This window comes from Dermacentor albipictus, chromosome 9 (assembly GCF_038994185.2).
Source record: "Dermacentor albipictus isolate Rhodes 1998 colony chromosome 9, USDA_Dalb.pri_finalv2, whole genome shotgun sequence".
NCBI lineage: Eukaryota > Metazoa > Arthropoda > Arachnida > Ixodida > Ixodidae > Dermacentor > Dermacentor albipictus.
The window spans coordinates 22,653,646-22,670,983 of record NC_091829.1 but is presented as its reverse complement, the minus strand read 5'-3'; the positions used below and the strand labels follow the sequence as shown (position 1 = coordinate 22,670,983).

The following is a 17,338-nucleotide window of genomic DNA, read 5'->3' as shown; positions in this document are numbered from 1 at the left end:
GCCTTCGAATAAAGAGCTTAGCTATCTCTTCTTGAGAAGTAGTCAAACATGTGAGTAATGAGATTAACAACGAAGTCGACTGGATTTGTGAATGAATTTCTCCACGCGTTGATGCCGTTGGGAAGTGTCCCGGCGCAGAAATCTCGACTGCAGCACAGGAGAGTCCAGCTGCAGGCCAAGTCGACGCAGCGTAATATCTGAAGTCCTTTTCCTCTTGGAGGACAAAAATTGGCAATCCGATAAGTAAAGTGATGTACTAAATCGAATTCGTTGCAAAAAAAAAAAAAGGCAGGACGGGACAGATTCTCCGCAAGGGGGCCAACTCAGCGGACTTGTTCCACATGAGCTCCCGATTCAACGCGTACTTCCTGCGGACTGCAATCCGGAAGCGCCAGAACGTCTGCATTATTCGACGCAGCTCGAAAAGCGGCATTCAGAGAGACCATCCGCAGCGCTGTGAGTTTCTTTTTCACATATTTACACGCTTTGACAGCAGCAAGGCGGTGGCCGCCAGGCTAAGCCTACGGACGATTGCCAAGCTTTGCTCCCCGAGGCCACGCGCCTCGCGCCTCGGCCACGAGCCTCCTGCCCGTGCCCGAGCTTTGAGACCGAGCTTTTCGCTTCGTGAACCATCTGCCCGCCGCGTACTGGCCCTTTGAAGGCGGGGTACGCTTCATACTCAAGATGGAGTATCAAGTGGCGGGGGAGGATATCTCCCCGCAAGAGGTTACCCAAGATCAAGGCTGGCAGTCTGCGGGGGCCAGAAGAGCTGGCGCCAAAACACGCACGGCTGACACTAATGCGCTATCGCCCCAGCCGGGAGCGCGACGTGGCAAATCAGGCGGTGCTGCGCTAAAATCCAGAGTGATACGAGCGGGACGAATGCCCTCACTTCCTCGAGATGATATCAAGATTGTGATCAGGCCGCGAGGTGGACTCAATATCTCCAAGATTGGCGTTGTTACGGTGGCTGACGCAATACTCGCCGCCGCTGGCATCAGTCAGGAAGATCTATGCCAAGATACTCTATGCCCGAATCTACAGCAAAATATTATGGTTGCTAGTACTCCCAAGCGCGAGAATGCGAACCGCTACGTCCGGATGAAGCAGATGCTCATCTCGGGCAAGGTATATGAGCTCAGTGCCTACGAGACGGCCCCGCACTCCACGTGCAAGGGAGTGATCCGCAACATCCCTCTTCAAGACGGCCCTGACATCATCGATGCCAAGATTGTCAACACCAATAATCCACTCGCCTTAGCTGCGAAGAGAATAGCTCAAACCGGCACGGTCATCGTCGCGTTCGACGGGCATCGTGTACCGAACTTTGTCAGGTACGGACCGTTACTCATGCAGTGCTCACTCTACCGCAAGCAACTCGACGTGTGCTATACGTGCGGCCGCCTCGGTCATCGCGCCGACGTGTGTCCCAATCCAGCTGACGCTATTTGCCGTGGCTGTGGTGCCCCTAGTCCCGATGAGCAGCATCAGTGTACCCCCAAGTGTGAACTCTGTGGTGGCCAGCATCTCACGGCTAATAAGGACTGTGCTCAAAGGTTCAAGATCCCGTACATCGTGCGTCGTCGTCGCAATGAGCGCGCCAAGATGGCTGGTACCGCGTCACCGTCCCCTCAGCGGCGCTCGGACACTGCGGAACTCGTCCAGGCTTCGTCCACTCCGGGTACTCAGCGCAGAGGACGCTCCCGTTCCAGGGGCCGCTCGAGAGTCCGTTCCGTATCCAGGGGCAACTCCGCCTCCAGGGCACGTTCCGGCTCCCGCCGTGGGTCAAGAGGACGGGCCTGTTCTCGGGGACGCTCCGGTTCTCGGCCTCACTCCAGCTCCAGGCCGGGGCGCGACACGTCGAGGCGGACCAGGTCCCGCTCCCGCACGCCCACCGCCCTTAGAAGCAAGCTCACGCTCTCCTGGGCCGACAAGGTTCGAGGGGGACGTGAGGGTCCAAGAGGTGACGACCCGCCTCGCGATTCGCACCACGCACACGAGCTCGAGGAGTTGCGACGAGTTAACGAGGAGTTGAGGAAAGAAAACGCGCAGGTTAGACAAGAAATGTGCAGGCTAGCTGCGGAGATGGCGGAGATTAGGAAACTCGCGCTTTCACCCTCCTCGCCGCAACCCCCTTTGGCCCCGGTCGCCATGGATACATCCGAGACATCCCACGCGGCGCGCGCGCCCAAGCGTCGAGCGGTAGAGAACAGAGAGGAAGACGAGACTATAAAATTGCTCTCAGAACTCAAGAATGCTTTCGCCAGCATGCAGGCTAGCTTAGCAAAGGTCCAGGAAGCTATATCGCACCCAAAAATGGGATTAGGTGCACTCAGTGAACGGATAAGCAAATTAGAGGAGGTCGATGCCAGGAGAGAACCCAGCCCCGCTCCTTCGCAAGTCGCAGCACGACGTCATGTACTAGCACCACCGACGGAGGGCGCGATTCTCAGGGCCGTTCAAGCCTCCTCTCAGCCTAGCCATGGATAGTGCGGACGAGAACTTTAGTATTTGGCAATGGAACTGCGGAGGGTTTCCCAACAAGAAGCCGCTTCTGCAGCAATATTTAAGAACTCTCACGGTTAAGCCCCAAATCATCGCTATTCAGGAAGTTGCAACTAGTACTCCTATCAAACTCGCAGGTTATCTGGTAGTATCCTCACATTCAGGAGGTAGGGGAGTTGCTACCCTTGTCAGCAAAAAGTACAATTGCCTCTCTCGCGACCTCGGCCCAGTTGGTGATGGCATCGAGTACGTCATGACTGAAATCCTCATGAACCCACCCAGAAAGGGCCTCAGAAGAAACAGCCTTTATATCCTCAACGTATACTGCAGCCCCAGCTACCGCAGGGCGAGGGCGAACTCTCTCCTCAAGAGGGCCGTCAGCCTGGCCGGTGGGCACCCCCTTGTCATCGTCGGGGATTTCAACGCTCCATATAGGGTGTGGGGGTACACCCATGACACGCCCAAGGGACGCGAACTGTGGCAGACTGCGATGGAACTGGACTTGACCCTTATCACCGATAAGGACTTCCCCACTAGGAGAGGCAACTCCGCATGCCGGGACACTACCCCAGACCTCTCTTTTGTCAAGAACGTAGGGGAGGTCAAGTGGGTCAACACGGCTCTAGACCTCGGAAGTGACCACTACGTCATCGAAGTCTCCCTCCCGATAGCCCTCTATAAGACGAGGAAATTCAAGCTGATCGACTGGGACGTTTTCCGCAAGATCAGAGCCGAGCGCGCACTGATGGCGGAGACAGATTTTGAAGGTTGGTGCAAAGGGATAAGGGATGACGCCGCGGCGGCAACCAAGGAGGTCGTCACTGATCTCGACGTTGACAAGATGGATAGCAGATTGGCGCACCTGCTGGAAGCCAAGCAAGCCCTCCTCAGGAGATGGAAGGGGCAGAAGCATAACAGGCGGCTCCGCAAGAAGGTTTCAGAAGTTAACAGGGAGATCGAACATCACTGCAAGAACCTGTGTAAGCAACAATGGGATGAGCTGTGCGAATCCGTCGAGGGTCAGCTCAGATCAGGCAAGAGCTGGGGTCTGCTCAAACACCTTCTCGATGAGGGCAGCACCAGATCCAGCCAGAGACGATCCCTCGCGCGAGCCATCCACCTCGCTACGGACTCTACCCCGGACGTGTCGATTGTCGACAGGCTCATAGACAAGTACCTGCCGGTCGCGGATAGCTCTGCCCCTACCCAGTTCCCGGACTACGCGGGGTGTGCGGTGCCGGAGTTGGACCAGGACTTTACCGCGGCCGAGATCCGAGATGTCCTCTTCTCACTCAACGTCAAATCTGCCCCTGGTCCAGATGGCGTCACTAACAGGATGCTGAGGAATCTCGATGATGAGTCGATCGACTTCCTCACTGAAAGGATTAATGAAGTCTGGCGCAGTGGACAGGTCCCCACACAGTGGAAGGCGGCCTGCACGGTACTCATCCCCAAACCCGGTAAAGCACCAGGAATAGAGAATCTAAGACCAATTTCCCTGACGTCCTGCGTTGGTAAGGTTGCAGAGCATGCCCTGCTCAACCGGCTCAAGGTGCACATCGAGGCCAATCACATGTACACCCACAATATGATTGGTTTCAGAGCCGGCCTCTCGACACAGGACGCCATGAAGCTGATAAAGCATCAGATCATCGACCGGAGCACGGGAGATACCAGAGCCATCCTTGGACTTGACCTGCAGAAGGCATTCGACAATATTTCACACGAGTTCATTCTCCAGTCTATTGCCGGCCTCGGGCTCGGGAAGAGGGTCTACGACTTCGTCCGATCCTTCCTCAGCCAGAGAACTGCCAAGCTCAAGATCGAAGGATACCTTTCGCAAGAGATCACCCTCGGTTCACGCGGCACGCCTCAGGGCTCAGTCATCTCGCCAACATTATTTAACATCGCAATGATCGGGCTTTCTAAGGAGCTCGCGAAGATTCAAGGAATCAACCATACTATCTACGCAGATGACATCACCATCTGGTGCGTCGGCGGGAGCGACGGTCAAGTTGAAGCCGCCATGCAGAGCGCCATCGATGCCACCGAGCGCTTCCTCCGCCCCACTGGGCTCAGATGTTCTCCATCAAAATCTGAGCTACTTCTCTACAAGAAAAGACCCAGAGGTGGCGGCCATCGTGATTGGAAACCGGCGTCCGAAAGCGAAATACGACTTTTCACTGGTGACGGGTCTCCGGTGCCTAGAGTGGACTCACTCCGAATATTGGGGATGTATATCGAGTCCAACGGTTCCAATGGAACCGCACTCAGAAAGATCACCGCCAAGACGGAGAGTGCTCTCGGCCTCATTCGGAGGATCGCCAACAGGCACCGGGGAATCAAGGAAGAAAATCTCATCCGCATTATACATGCTTTTGTTCTCTGCCACCTTTCATACTCGGCGGCCATGCATAATTGGCATGTGGCTGAGAGGAATAAGCTCAATTCACTCATCAGAAAGGTTTTTAAGCTTGCCCTCGGCTTGCCTGCAAGCACCCAAACCGAAAACCTGTTGAAGCTCGGAGTCCACAACACGCTCGAAGAGATTATCGAGGCCCAAGAGCACTCACAGCTGCTCAGGTTATCCGGCACCCCGACGGGCCGCAAGATACTCGACGAGATGGGCCTCAATCCTGTCGACCAGTGCCCTGACGCCATGCGGATTCCCAGCGACATCAGGTCTCAACTGCACATCGCGCCCCTGCCCCGCAATATGCACCCCGCAAACAACGTCGGCAGACGTCGGGCCAGGGGTAGAGCTCTACTCGAGCATGTCCGGAATAACCACATTGAGGCAAGCTTCGTGGATGCCGCGGCATATGTCCAACAAGAGGCATTCGCCGTCTCCATCGTAGACTCCAAGGCTCACTTGCTGCGCTACGGTACGCACTTCAAGGCCCGTGGTAGCCGAACAGGTTGCAATCGCGCTGGCTGTGCTCGATGGTCGCAGAGAGGCAATATATAGTGATTCCAAGGCAGCCATTAAGGCCTACCAAACCGGTATGGTCTCCCCCCAGGCCCTCCGCATTCTCCAAAGCGCCAAAAGTATCTCTCCGCATTCTCTATTTTGGTTTCCCGCTCACTTGGGGTCGATTGAGGGTTCTCCCTCTAACCCTAACGAGGGCGCACACGAGACCGCGCGAGGACTCACTGACCGCGCCGCCTCAGCAGTCCCTCAGCCCCGCGGGGAACTCTTGCTTACGTTTAATGAGATCACCACGCACTACTATCTCTCAAGACGGGTCTTCCCCCTCCCGCACCCCGCTTTATGTAGGGCGCGGGCGGTTACCCTTCGACTTTTACAAGCCCGTGCGTACCCTAACCTCGCGGTTTTTCATGCCATATACCCCGAAAGATATCCAAGTGCGGACTGCCCTGCCTGTGGACTAAGGGCAACATTGGACCATGTGTTGTGGGAGTGTGAAGCCATCGGCTCCTCCTTCAGCGAGGATAGGTGGGCTGCGCTCTTGGGCAGCCCCGAACTCAGCGACCAAACCCTGGCCGTCCAGAGTGCCCGCGATCGGGCCGTCAAGCTCGGCTTGGCGGTCCCTACGTGGGACTAGCCGGGTGGGGCGGGGTCTCCCCTGCGTCTTCTCTGGACCAAAATAAAGTTACTTCACTCACTCACTCAGGCAGGACGGGGAAATCGCCAGGTTGGGTTGCTGCGTGTAATATTGTTTGGGCTGGGGTTCGGCATGGCACCCTCTTCGGTGTAACTTCTGTAGTATTTCATGTTTTACGATATTTCCTGCTTCAAGGGAATTGTAAGTTTACAGTGGAGGTTGCTTGACTTGATTTTGGCATCCTGTCGTGCAGGGCCAGCGCGCATTCGTGCCCGTGATGCCTCGTGGGCTAAATTTCTCTTTTTCGTGAGATATGCCGGCCCGCTGTTCGCTTTTTCCGTTCCTGCCGCTTTGCAGCGAAGGGACAGGTGCCGCTTGAAGCCCTAGAAAATACTATACGACTGTTTTCGCGTTTCTAGTCCTGGGATAACTATATGATGCACGCAGTGTACACTTAGGGTAACACTTAGGGTAAATGTGGGGAATGTTAGGGGCGAAGCGCAGAAAATTTTTTAATTGTACGTGTGGGGAATATTTGTAGGGTAAAAGAACGTTCCTAAACTCTCGTTCATTGCTGCTTGTTCGGAGTACATGCGTATATACGTGTGTACATGCGTATATGCGTGTGTATATACGTACATGCGTATATACGTGTGTAATTTTGTGTTATTCACCGATTGAGGGATTGCTCTGTAATGCTTCCACCTCTTCGTTTTCACCCTTCCCCACATTCCTGAGTAATGTCCAGGTGTCAGCCGCGCGCTGGACTCTTACGGATTCATTAGCAGAATTTCCTTGTCAATCAGTCTCTATCACTGATTGTCTGACTAAAACTTGAAATGGCCTATTTAACTTGTCTCCATTTTTCACTAAACTAACATTATACGGGAAAGTATCGACGGGAAGCGTACTTTTTTTCGATTTGGCGATTTGTCGAAAACTTGAAGGAGCTATCTCGTGTACTCATTATGAGCGGCTCGCTTCCCGCTGCCAGCGCAGTTCAGTCAAGTTGAAGAAGAAGCGGCATAAAGAAGGAACGAACGATCGAATAAAAATGCGCCAGTGCATACGCCCGGACTGAAGAACGATACAGCAACTGAAAACAAGCAATCAATGAAAACAGACGCTCGCAGAAAGGCCAGAAAAAGCGCAGTGAGCGTTTCAGCCATTCCCTTCTGCTTTGTTGGCTTCCTCGGAGACCGAAGCCAAAGGAAGCCAGAGCGAGGCGCAAGAGAAGCCAACCAGCGTAGTTGGCTTTGACACAACAGTGCGGAAAACGCCGCAGCAACAATGGCCTTTCTGTGAAGTAGCGGGACAAGCGAGTGAGTTCCCGGAAAGAACGAAAAAAAAAAAGAAGGAAGGTGGGAAATGTTTTTTTTCTCTGCGCTCGGCTGTTTAGTTATCGGCTTTGTACTGTGCCCTTCTTTAATTTTTGTCTCGTCGGTTTCCACTAGTAATTCTGTTTCGCCTCATCGTGAGCGGACGACACACTTTCAGACTACCAGCGTTGTAGACCACCGCGACGGCAGACGATAAAATACGAGGCTGCCTCTTGGTCATTTCGGCCTGTAAGCAATTATTCACGTTCATTTTTTTTTGTCGTAATCGAAGCTCGTGCGTGACTACTAGATTAAACCGACGAGCGTGATGAGATGTTTGCGACCCGTCTATATTACGCAAGCACCCTGCCCATTTCCCCTTCAAGAAAAAAAAAAGAGAGAGAACGTACTGCGTTTGTTTTCCGTTTTCTCGTCCAACTTTTTTTTTTCATGGCTTTGCGCTACCGAGCGCACATTTCGACGCAGCGAGCGGACGAGGTAAAGGGAGTGTTGTTTCCCTCACCGGCTGTCGTACAACCACGTCTGCTTCGCTCGGCGGGAACGGCGCAGAAAGAGATAGACCGAACTTCGCACTTCTTTCCTGTCTGGCTAAAAATAGGGATTCCCCTTTCCCTCCCCGCACTCTTCCATCCCTCCAACATGAGGCGTGGCCTCCGAAATCCTCAACGCGCCGCCGGTCTCTGAAGCCACGCGCGACGCGACGCTTCGTTTCCGACCCTTCTCCCGACGCGGCGCCGGGATCGGCTCCGGCGGTGCTGGTAGTAGTGACGTCGGCGGCCACGCGCCTTGCCGGCCGGCCGTCGCGAATGACGTCGCGGATGACGTCATACCGTTTTCCGGCCCGTCGCCGTGGCAACGGGACCCCGGTCTCCAGGGGAGGGGGTGCAGGTTAGCGAGAAGCAGCCCGCGGTTGGGTCGGGGCCTGCCCGCCGGTCTGTGCCTCGGTTCTGCGCGGTGTCTTGTGTTTTCGGCGGCCCTCCCGCCCGCCCGGCCGACTGACGCGCGAGCTTGTTGTTCCGTCTTCGAAACGCCCCTGCTCCATCACGCGCTGCCCATGCAGGTGAGCTTTCTTCATTCCCTTTTTTTACTGCACGTTCCTTCGTTCCCCACGAGAAACCGGCTTCCTTACGGTGTCCGAATTTTTGGCCCCCCAAAAGTTTTTCTCGCCCGAATGGATCCCCTACCCCTCTGATCGTCGTCTTCGCGGTTGCTCGGTCCGGCATGCTCTGCCTGATAGTCGGCCTTTCCCGCACGGTCTGTGTGCTTGCCTGCGTAGCCGCCGCGTTCTGCCCTGGAACCACCACCACTGCGAAACCTCCCTTTTCCACCCCTGGCTTTCCTTTCGCCTGCATTTTGCCCGTTGCGCTGGCTGCGACACTGCTGATACTACGCGAACACGCCCCAAGAGAGAAAGATGTGAAACAATACCTAATGTTTCAGCTCACGCGAGTTTATTCGTTACTATTTGTTTTTGTCTTGCTGGGCTCCTGCGGTAGTCACTTTCCTTCCTGGCAGGTAAGATCTGCAAGCGGTGGAAACTACTGTATTGGTTTCCCTCGGAAGGTATCCTCGCTTAGCTGAGGGTAAAAGAACAACGCAACGGAAAGTTCGGGTCAGCTTCCTTTCCGCTGGTATTGCGATTCTTCCGTATCTCGCTGTTTGGGTCGTCCGTAATGCCAGTTTCGCATCCGCTTTACTCACGTATGCGTTTAATAGCTTAAGCTCGCGCATTGGGAAGCGTTATTTCTCAGCGTAACGGAGCGGGAAGCGTTGCGAATCGACAAAAAAAAAATTACCGGTGGATTCGGGAGTTGCGGGAACATAAACGGCGAGAAAGGTAAAACGAATAAACGTTAACGTCTTGTACGCCGCCGGATAGCTAGTAGGTGAGCTACGCGGTCCTCATTGCGCCCTTCCAAGATCTACGAAGCAGCAGTTTCGTGCGTAGTGGGGTGGGGGGGGGGGGCACCCTGATCGTCTTCGGGGATAGGAAAGTCGTTTTTTTTTTCTCTCAAGAAGTCGCTCGCGTCCCTCAAGCGTTTGTGTGCTGCTTACTACAGCCGTTAACATGGCGGGGACCGCTTCGAGAAAAGCAGGACGTTGTTGTGAAGCGCGTGGATCAAATTCGATACGGCGACGGTTTCGCTGGAATCGGTCTGCATCTGTCGCTATTTCTCTGGTCTCGTAATATCTTTCTGTATACTTGGTTTTTTTGCTTTACGGTTGCTCTGGTTCCGTTGGAGTCCTCGTAAGCCACCAGACGCGGTCGCGTCGAATAGAGGAGCAGCTTCGATGCGCGCTTGAGTCGCACTTTCTCGAAGTGCCAGTAACTTACTTTTGGACAATCTCGCGAGGTCGCACGGTCCAGAACACTAAATTTTTAGCGAGAATTCTCCTTACTAAAGTCATATATATATGTATATATATATATATATATATATATATATATATATATATATATATATATATATATATATATATATATATGTATACATTGCTTTTGCATTCTTATGATATATGCGACTGAGTCTGTGTTAATTAATAATATGCAAGATAACAGATTGTAATTGTATACTGGGAGTTATTTGACACAACTGTATTATAACTAGTTTCTGTGTAATAACACGAAAATGTCTATGTATTTCTGTTTAAAAATACTCTTATATCCACACTTTATGAGTTATTGTATTGCTACACCAGCCGCTACCGTGCCTATCTGGGAGACCGGAACTTTGTCAAGCCGAAGAATTTTCGGCTTTTTTTCCAGCTCTCCCTTCTTCACCTTGTATCGAGTGGTGAAAATAAAAAAATCATGATGATGATGATGATTATTATTATTATAGAGACACTATTGAGTTTCTACTTACTTTCCGTTGCTTTCAATACAACGTTCGTTAAGATGCAATAAATATCACACATTATTTCTTTAAGGTCGCAAAATGATGGCGACGATGATGGATGCGCTGGGAATTCGTATTAAGTTTTACTTGTTCATATATGTCTTCCTTGTTATTCTGTAAACTATATTTGAATATCCTCCTGCTGTGGCGAGTCACTGGTCGGAATGCGAAAATGGAAAGCAACCCCGTATTTCCTAAAACGGCATCCCATTTTAAGATTGTGCTTAGCTTATAAAGGCAGCTTTGATGCACCTAGAGGGCTCACTACTAAGCTCTCCTGTATGTTTTTTTTTTGATGAAATATATGGTAACAAATGGAGGCTCATATACCTCCCTTGGAATTAAATGAAGGCGAGGCGTTTAACGTAGCAGAGTATTGAGAATTTTAGTAGTGCTATTTACCGGCTATATACTTTACTAAACAACAATAACAACAACAGAAATCTGTAGAATCGTCGCCAGTACTCCTAAAAGGCAAAGTCGTCGATACGGTGACTAAAAACTCACTAAATTGAAAGAGTTTCTCGCTAATTTACAAACACTGCCTTTTCACCGGCTATTCTCACTGCCTCTGTTGAAAACGGATTTTTTTTTTACTATCTTTTAGAGGTATTTTGGAAACGTTCTCTCTGGCTTATGGGCGATTCAAAGGGCCCCAGTGTTCACGTGAATGGTACGGATCGGCATATTATCCCTATATAAGGAAACTTCGGGCGAAATAGCGGCACGATATTTCTATTTGTTCGTTATATATAATCTGATCTTGTCGTGGCGTTATCTGCTCGCAGTGAATCGGCTTGCGCATGACGTAATTTTTTTACGCTAACGATGCGTGCCTGATGGCATTAGATATGATAATTCAGGTCAGGTTTCGTTTCTTTTTTTTATTTTAGAGGGCTCCTTTGCACTTAGTCGCTGAAAGCGTATTAACTGTCACAAGTATTGTTCAGAATTTCTACTTAATATTAATGTGGCTAGCAACCATGATCGTCCCGAGTCGTCCGTATATCAGACACACAAACAAAAGGAAATAAAGATCCTTATCAGTCGGAATGTTGTCAGTTGTCGTATTGTCAGTCACTCAGAGACAGACAGTATGTGCTGCAGCGTGTTCTAAATACAACATAGTCTTGAGATTGAAGCCTCTCGGAGCAAAACGACTCTACGGTCATATTCTTATTTTGTCAACACCGTCTCGAACATTGTACTTGCAAGAACGCAGCATCGTCGACAAGCTGGCATGGGATTACACCGAAGTACCTAAGCTGATGGACAGTTTATCTTGTCCTCTTTTCCACATTCCATTTCACTGGGGATAAATAGATTCCCAGTGAAATTATTATTATTATTATTATTATTATTATTATTATTATTATTATTATGTATGCGTGCACCAGCACTCAGACCTTGGGGTTGTTAAATGATATAGATAGATAGATTGATTATTATGGGATTAGCCAAACATCGCGGAAACCAAGCGTCGGCGCAGAACGTGTCAGTATAGTGTTGTCATAGAAAATACTTTAGTGCTACAAACAGTCAATGAATGAATGAATGAATGAATGAATGAGTAAGTCACGGTCAGTAAATCGAATAATATATTTAGTCGATCGGTCACTCAACATCAAGCCCTCAATCAGTCGTTGGCACGTTCTTACTGATCTTTCCGTTTATCACAGGTTGCAGGTTAATTTAATCAACGTGATTACATTGGAAACGTTGGCGAAAAACCGTGTCACCGGCCTCCCCACTATATGTTAAATGAATGAAATAATGACATGAGGTCAAATAAATCATTGCAGCATTGCAGTAATTTACAAACACAAACGGTAGAGTCATTTTTTATTAAATATATGAAGAAATAGCCAGCTCTGCAGGCAATGGTGCTTCTTATTTAGTGGTTAACCAGGCGATTGCGGTACAGCGATTCCTGCAAACTTCGTCCCATTGGCTTCTTTCTCTCACTTTCTTTACGTGACTCCTTGGAATAACTTTCTTCCTCGTGAAACGAATTTAATTCTCATAGCCAATTTTGTCATTAGGAAATGATTAGCCTCACTTTCACCTTTTCGGATGCTGTCATTCGGCTGTTCTTAAGCACATTATACGAACGAGGAGGCCTATGTTGTGTCAAAAATAACGCTCCTGGTGACTCTTATAACAGATTTAGAAAGTTCCACCCGGTCCGTACGCGTGTAGCATTTCACACAGTCGCCCCCCCCCCCAAAAAAAAAGAAAGAAAAGATATAAACTGCAGACACATATATGTACAGCAGTGCTGTGACGTCATCTTGTGACGCTGTCATCAACTACATAATACAGAGACTTTTATAATTGAAACCACCATGTCATCTCCAAGTTCTGTGCGCAAAGGCGTTGGCAGCACCCGTCGTCAGCGAAACAGTGTCCTTGTTTCTTCTTTCTTCTTTTTTGCTCTTCGAGAACAACGACGCTATAATGACAGAAAAGAAATAACGTGTTGGTGGTTGAATTAAACGCTAGAAGATTACGCTACCAGCGCTGCCGGTTGCATTGATACCAGTGCTATTACATAAACTGTGGTACGTTTACGCATGGCCTAAAAAAAATAACAATATGTCATCTCGATTTATTGAGACAGTGAATCTGAAGTGTCGCAATTCCCCGGAATTGAACGAATCAGTTGCGATCGCTAACCGCATAACTGCTAAGGAATTTCTCGAGACTAGCGCAGAACACAGCTGGGGGTCCCGAAGACAGAGTTAAACGAGTCACGTTATGTCTTTGCCGGCGAAGCCCCACGGGCAGTCTAGGAGAAAGAAAAAAAAAAAGACTCCACAAACCACCCACGGTTTCCGCACTGCTGAATGACTTGAGAGAGTTTTAGTTCCCCGTCTTAGTAATCGTCGCGAGAACCTCGTGCACCGCCAGCTGAATTAAATTAAAACGAGAATTAAAATAAATTATGCGGTTTTACACGTGCCGAAACCACTTTCTGATTGTGAGGCACGCCGTAGTGGGGGACTCCGGAAATTTCGACCACCTGGGGTTCTTTAACGTGCACCTAAATCTAAAACCTCTGGTTAACCTCCCTGCCTTTCTCTGCATTATTCTCTCTCTCTCTCTCTCTCTAAATCTAAAGTACACGGGTGCTTTCGCCCCCATCGAAATGCGGCCACCGTGGCCGGGATTCGATCCCGCGACCTCAGCACCCTAACACCATAGCCACTGAGCAACCACGGCGGGTGGTTGCTTACGAGAATCGAGACAAAACCCAAACATGGAAGCCGATATAGGGGCAGTCGAGCCGATAATAGCCAAGTCCGCTCCAGAAGCCGTCTCAAGCCGCGAGGTTGCCGGCTTACGAAGGCCCCCGTTTTTTTCATTAGCGTCTCCATTACGGAGAGTCATTATATATAGAGTGTCGCAAACCGTTGCGAAACGATACCGTGGATTACGTCATTGCGCGCCGCCGACGTTGCCCGCAGGTCGCTTGTACGACAAACACAACGGAGCTGGCAGCAAAGAGAGAGGGGAAACAAACAACAACAACAAGAACAAAAACAAAAAAACCCGATCATTTAATTTTAATATGGGACTAAGTGAGGTTGCTGTTGTTGTGGAGACCGTCGTTCTTGTTTCGCTTGCTCCACTTTATTGGACGCCTGTCACTTTTGTTGCCACCGGTTTGTCGTGCTTGCGTGTTAATGTTTTGTGAATCGCAACCATCGCCAGGCTCATATAGGAGGCCTTCAAATGTTGAGATTTTCATTTGATGCTAATGTATAAATGCAGATTTCCGTTCACTGCCAGTGGCTTTTCTTTCTTTCACTTTTTGTTCCTTGCAGGTAGGCAGGCTTTAGGGACTTGTAATAACATACTGCCTGTCCTTCCGCGGATGCTCGTAGCCAAATAAATCCAAACAATAAAGAAACAACAACAACAATAATAATAATAATAATAATAATAATAATAATAATAATAATAATAATAATAATAATAATAATAATAATAATAATAATAATAATATGTAATATACCATCCAAATCTTATGCGCAGTTTTAAAAGCACACCTTCGCTTTGTGGACGGGGTGACCGGATGCGAATCTAAACAGGGTAGATGTGATCAATAATGTTTAAGAATATCCGCTTCCGTGCTGCTATAACTCGTCTTGCTTAAGGGCTTACGCTCAACATATAAGTGCGGAGCCTAACTAATATCATATTTTTTTTTTGAGAACACACTAAATTCATGACCGCCTAAGACCTGTCAACTAAGATGCCTTCGCAGAGCCTAGAACGATGACTCGCCAAAAGCAGTGCGTGAAATTCGTCAACCTTACGAAGAACTTTTCACTGGGACAAACATGTTAGTAACACACCGCGGCATGCATGTAAGTGTATTCTTTTCGAAATCGTTGCGGCTAATTTCATGTCATGTTGTACGTATCGTGTATTCCACGCGACGTGTGAAGAAGTTTGAAGACGCTGAATAGGATAAGTTATAGCCGTAGCATTTTGCCGCAACCTGTTGATATGTGTCGTGCTGATATGCGTGTCGTGTTTTGACGCACCTATTTTTGGTCTCGCGGAAAGTTGTCTCTCACGATGACGTAGTAGTATGATGTAATCTTGTTTCCCAAATAATTGATTTTTCTAACGACGATTTATCCAGGGATTTAGATTGATATTACTTAGGCAGTAATCGCTTCATTGTGTTTTCAGACGAAACAGAATCAATTATTACATTACAAGTGAACGGGGATCTGTCAACAAGATATCGCTAGCAATACCAATTCTGCTTTTGGTGTCACGTGACTACGCGAGACAGAAAAAAATAAGAAATGCCTGTGGAAAAGGAAATTGCTGCAGGAAGACAAACGTAAGTAATTATGGCGAGCGACACATTATAACAGCAAGGTACGCGCTAATTGTCACAGGCGTAGTAGTATTCAACGATATCCTGGTGTGACTGCTGGGGCCCGAAAAATTTGTTTTGTTTTTTCGACCTTCGTTTCCTCTCGCGGCGAAGCTGTTGTTACCTTAATATGGATAGACACGAGCATGAATATTTTCGCGGGCCCTTGACCACGAGACAATAAATACGTTATTTAGTTTGGCACTGAGATGACAGACACACGCCCCGTACGCATCCACTTGCGGTCAGGTAGAGTGGACGAGACATTATATATAAGCAGCCGTATCCAGACTTGCTTCTTAATGACGCAGTATTGGATGAACGACATTTTAGTGAAACTACTTTCCTTCGAATGCTACCTGTTTTCCGGAACGGTCTCAGTCAGGCAACTGTTCGTCTTTATCCATGCCCCCCCCCCCCCTCCCCTCCGAGCAGTTTAGTAAGATTGTATCGCAAACAGAAATAAGGAAATGATGGTATTCCTGCCGTTACTGATACCGGCTGCCACAGCTGTGCATTCGTGGAGTTCAACCTGCCCTCGGTCCGGCAAGTTTACCGCGACGATTTCCGCCGGTTATACCCCGATTGCGTAAAAACGGGGCACCGCCAAGGAAACCCGCTTCGATCCTAATTCGCCCTGGCCACTTGCACTCCGTCGTGGCAAACGATAAATAAATAAAATTGGCCTTCGCTTTGTCTCCCACCCAGGCACCCCGCAATCTTGGAAGTATTTGCGAAATGGATCCGCAAGAACAACGTTCGCAGCGTTTGGTTACGTTAAGTCGGGAATGCCGTGTTAGGAAACGTGTCCCCTGCGCTGCCTTGCATCCTATATTCAGGCAACATTAGCCGAGGCAATTTAGTGACGAGAGTTTCATTTGCGAGCAAGCCCCACGTCAACTATACGTACCGAAGTGAAATCCATCATTGGTCGGCTTGGATACTTCGACCTTCAGAGCCAGTGCGCTGAATATTTCTGAAAGTTTGTTTGGTACGTGTCCTATTTTCGGATTATTACGCGTACCACGATACTGACTGCGTACGCTTGAATGAACAACTGGGAGACAGGTGAGCAACATGCAAAGTGTGCTAGCAGTGTGCATATGTTTCGGCGTTGTAAAGAGTCACAATCACTATGTCCTTAAAGTAAACACCAGCGAAGTCAGCAGTTTGGACATAAATGGCACATAGTGCTTCTCGTCGTCCCAGACGTGTTCATATTTATCGTCGTTCTGTTCAACTACAGCTGCTTAGTGGAAATCCGCCCACCCACCCTTATTTTCTTCAAATATCTCCATGCTCCACGGGCTTGGGCAAACCGTATGTCCTAGACCGAAGCTTTAAATGACAGAAAATCTAAAATGGTCTAATCTCATCGCTTGCATTAATTCTCTGCCGCCTTCGATAGCGCCTATCATCTCGGTACTTACCGTGTTGCTCTAACAGATTACCGTGTTCCTTGTGTTATGTGTCTTACCTGCCTACGCTTCTCCTTGTGGCCTCAACTAAAACACAACCTGCATGCGTGTGACTTGTAATCTATACCATCGTCTTCCTGTATATACTACAACGGGAATTATTGCACGTTTTTTTTTTAAGTTAACGCCCGTAACACACGGAATGTAAAAATCAGTGGAAGAAAGTGGAGTGCGCCGATAGGGGCAAGTGGGCGACGCACCATCTGCCCGTCCAAAAGTGCACAGTGCTGCACAAAAGTCTGTAGGCCCCCCAAGTCCACAAGCTTTTGCTTTCCGGAACTTTTGTCCCGACTGTAGTATGAATTTTGCGGTGGTGTAGAGGCACAGAGTAGTGAACCACGCAGTCAGTTGGAAGCTGTGCTGCCAGGTAACGACGAACGTTCGCTTTTCTCGCGGCATCTGTGCTCCACAAAGCGTTTATTCCTGGAAGTGCGTGGATGTCTAAGGAATTAAAGTGGAGTTAGGTAAAGTGCAATTGCTGTAGCAAATGTAAACCTTGCTGCTGCTCTAAGAGTGCGCAACGGCTCTACCCTTGACTCCTGTGTCGGCAGCATGTCGTTGCTAGGACGTTTCATCTTTGTCACGAATGGAAGTGCGTAAAACGAAAAAAAAAATGTTTCCCTTTTACACAAATAAAACGCGATGTAGGAAG

The 17,338-nt window shown here is 49.2% G+C and overlaps 1 protein-coding gene across 6 annotated transcripts in view; it reads left to right on the top strand.

Moving 5' to 3' along the window:
• Positions 1-17,338, top strand: part of LOC135901959 (serine-rich adhesin for platelets-like) — a 184,422-nt gene that overhangs the window by 77,154 nt on the left and 89,930 nt on the right. For 2 of the 6 annotated variants that reach the window (XM_065431813.2, XM_065431810.2), the window contains exon 1: positions 8,296-8,471. The exons of 3 other annotated variants lie outside the window; for them this stretch is intronic. The gene's annotated coding sequence lies outside the window, so the exon portion shown is untranslated. Of the gene's footprint in view, positions 1-7,412; positions 7,433-8,295; positions 8,472-17,338 lie in introns of those variants that run through there. One more of the 6 variants, XM_070525670.1, reaches the window with a different exon arrangement.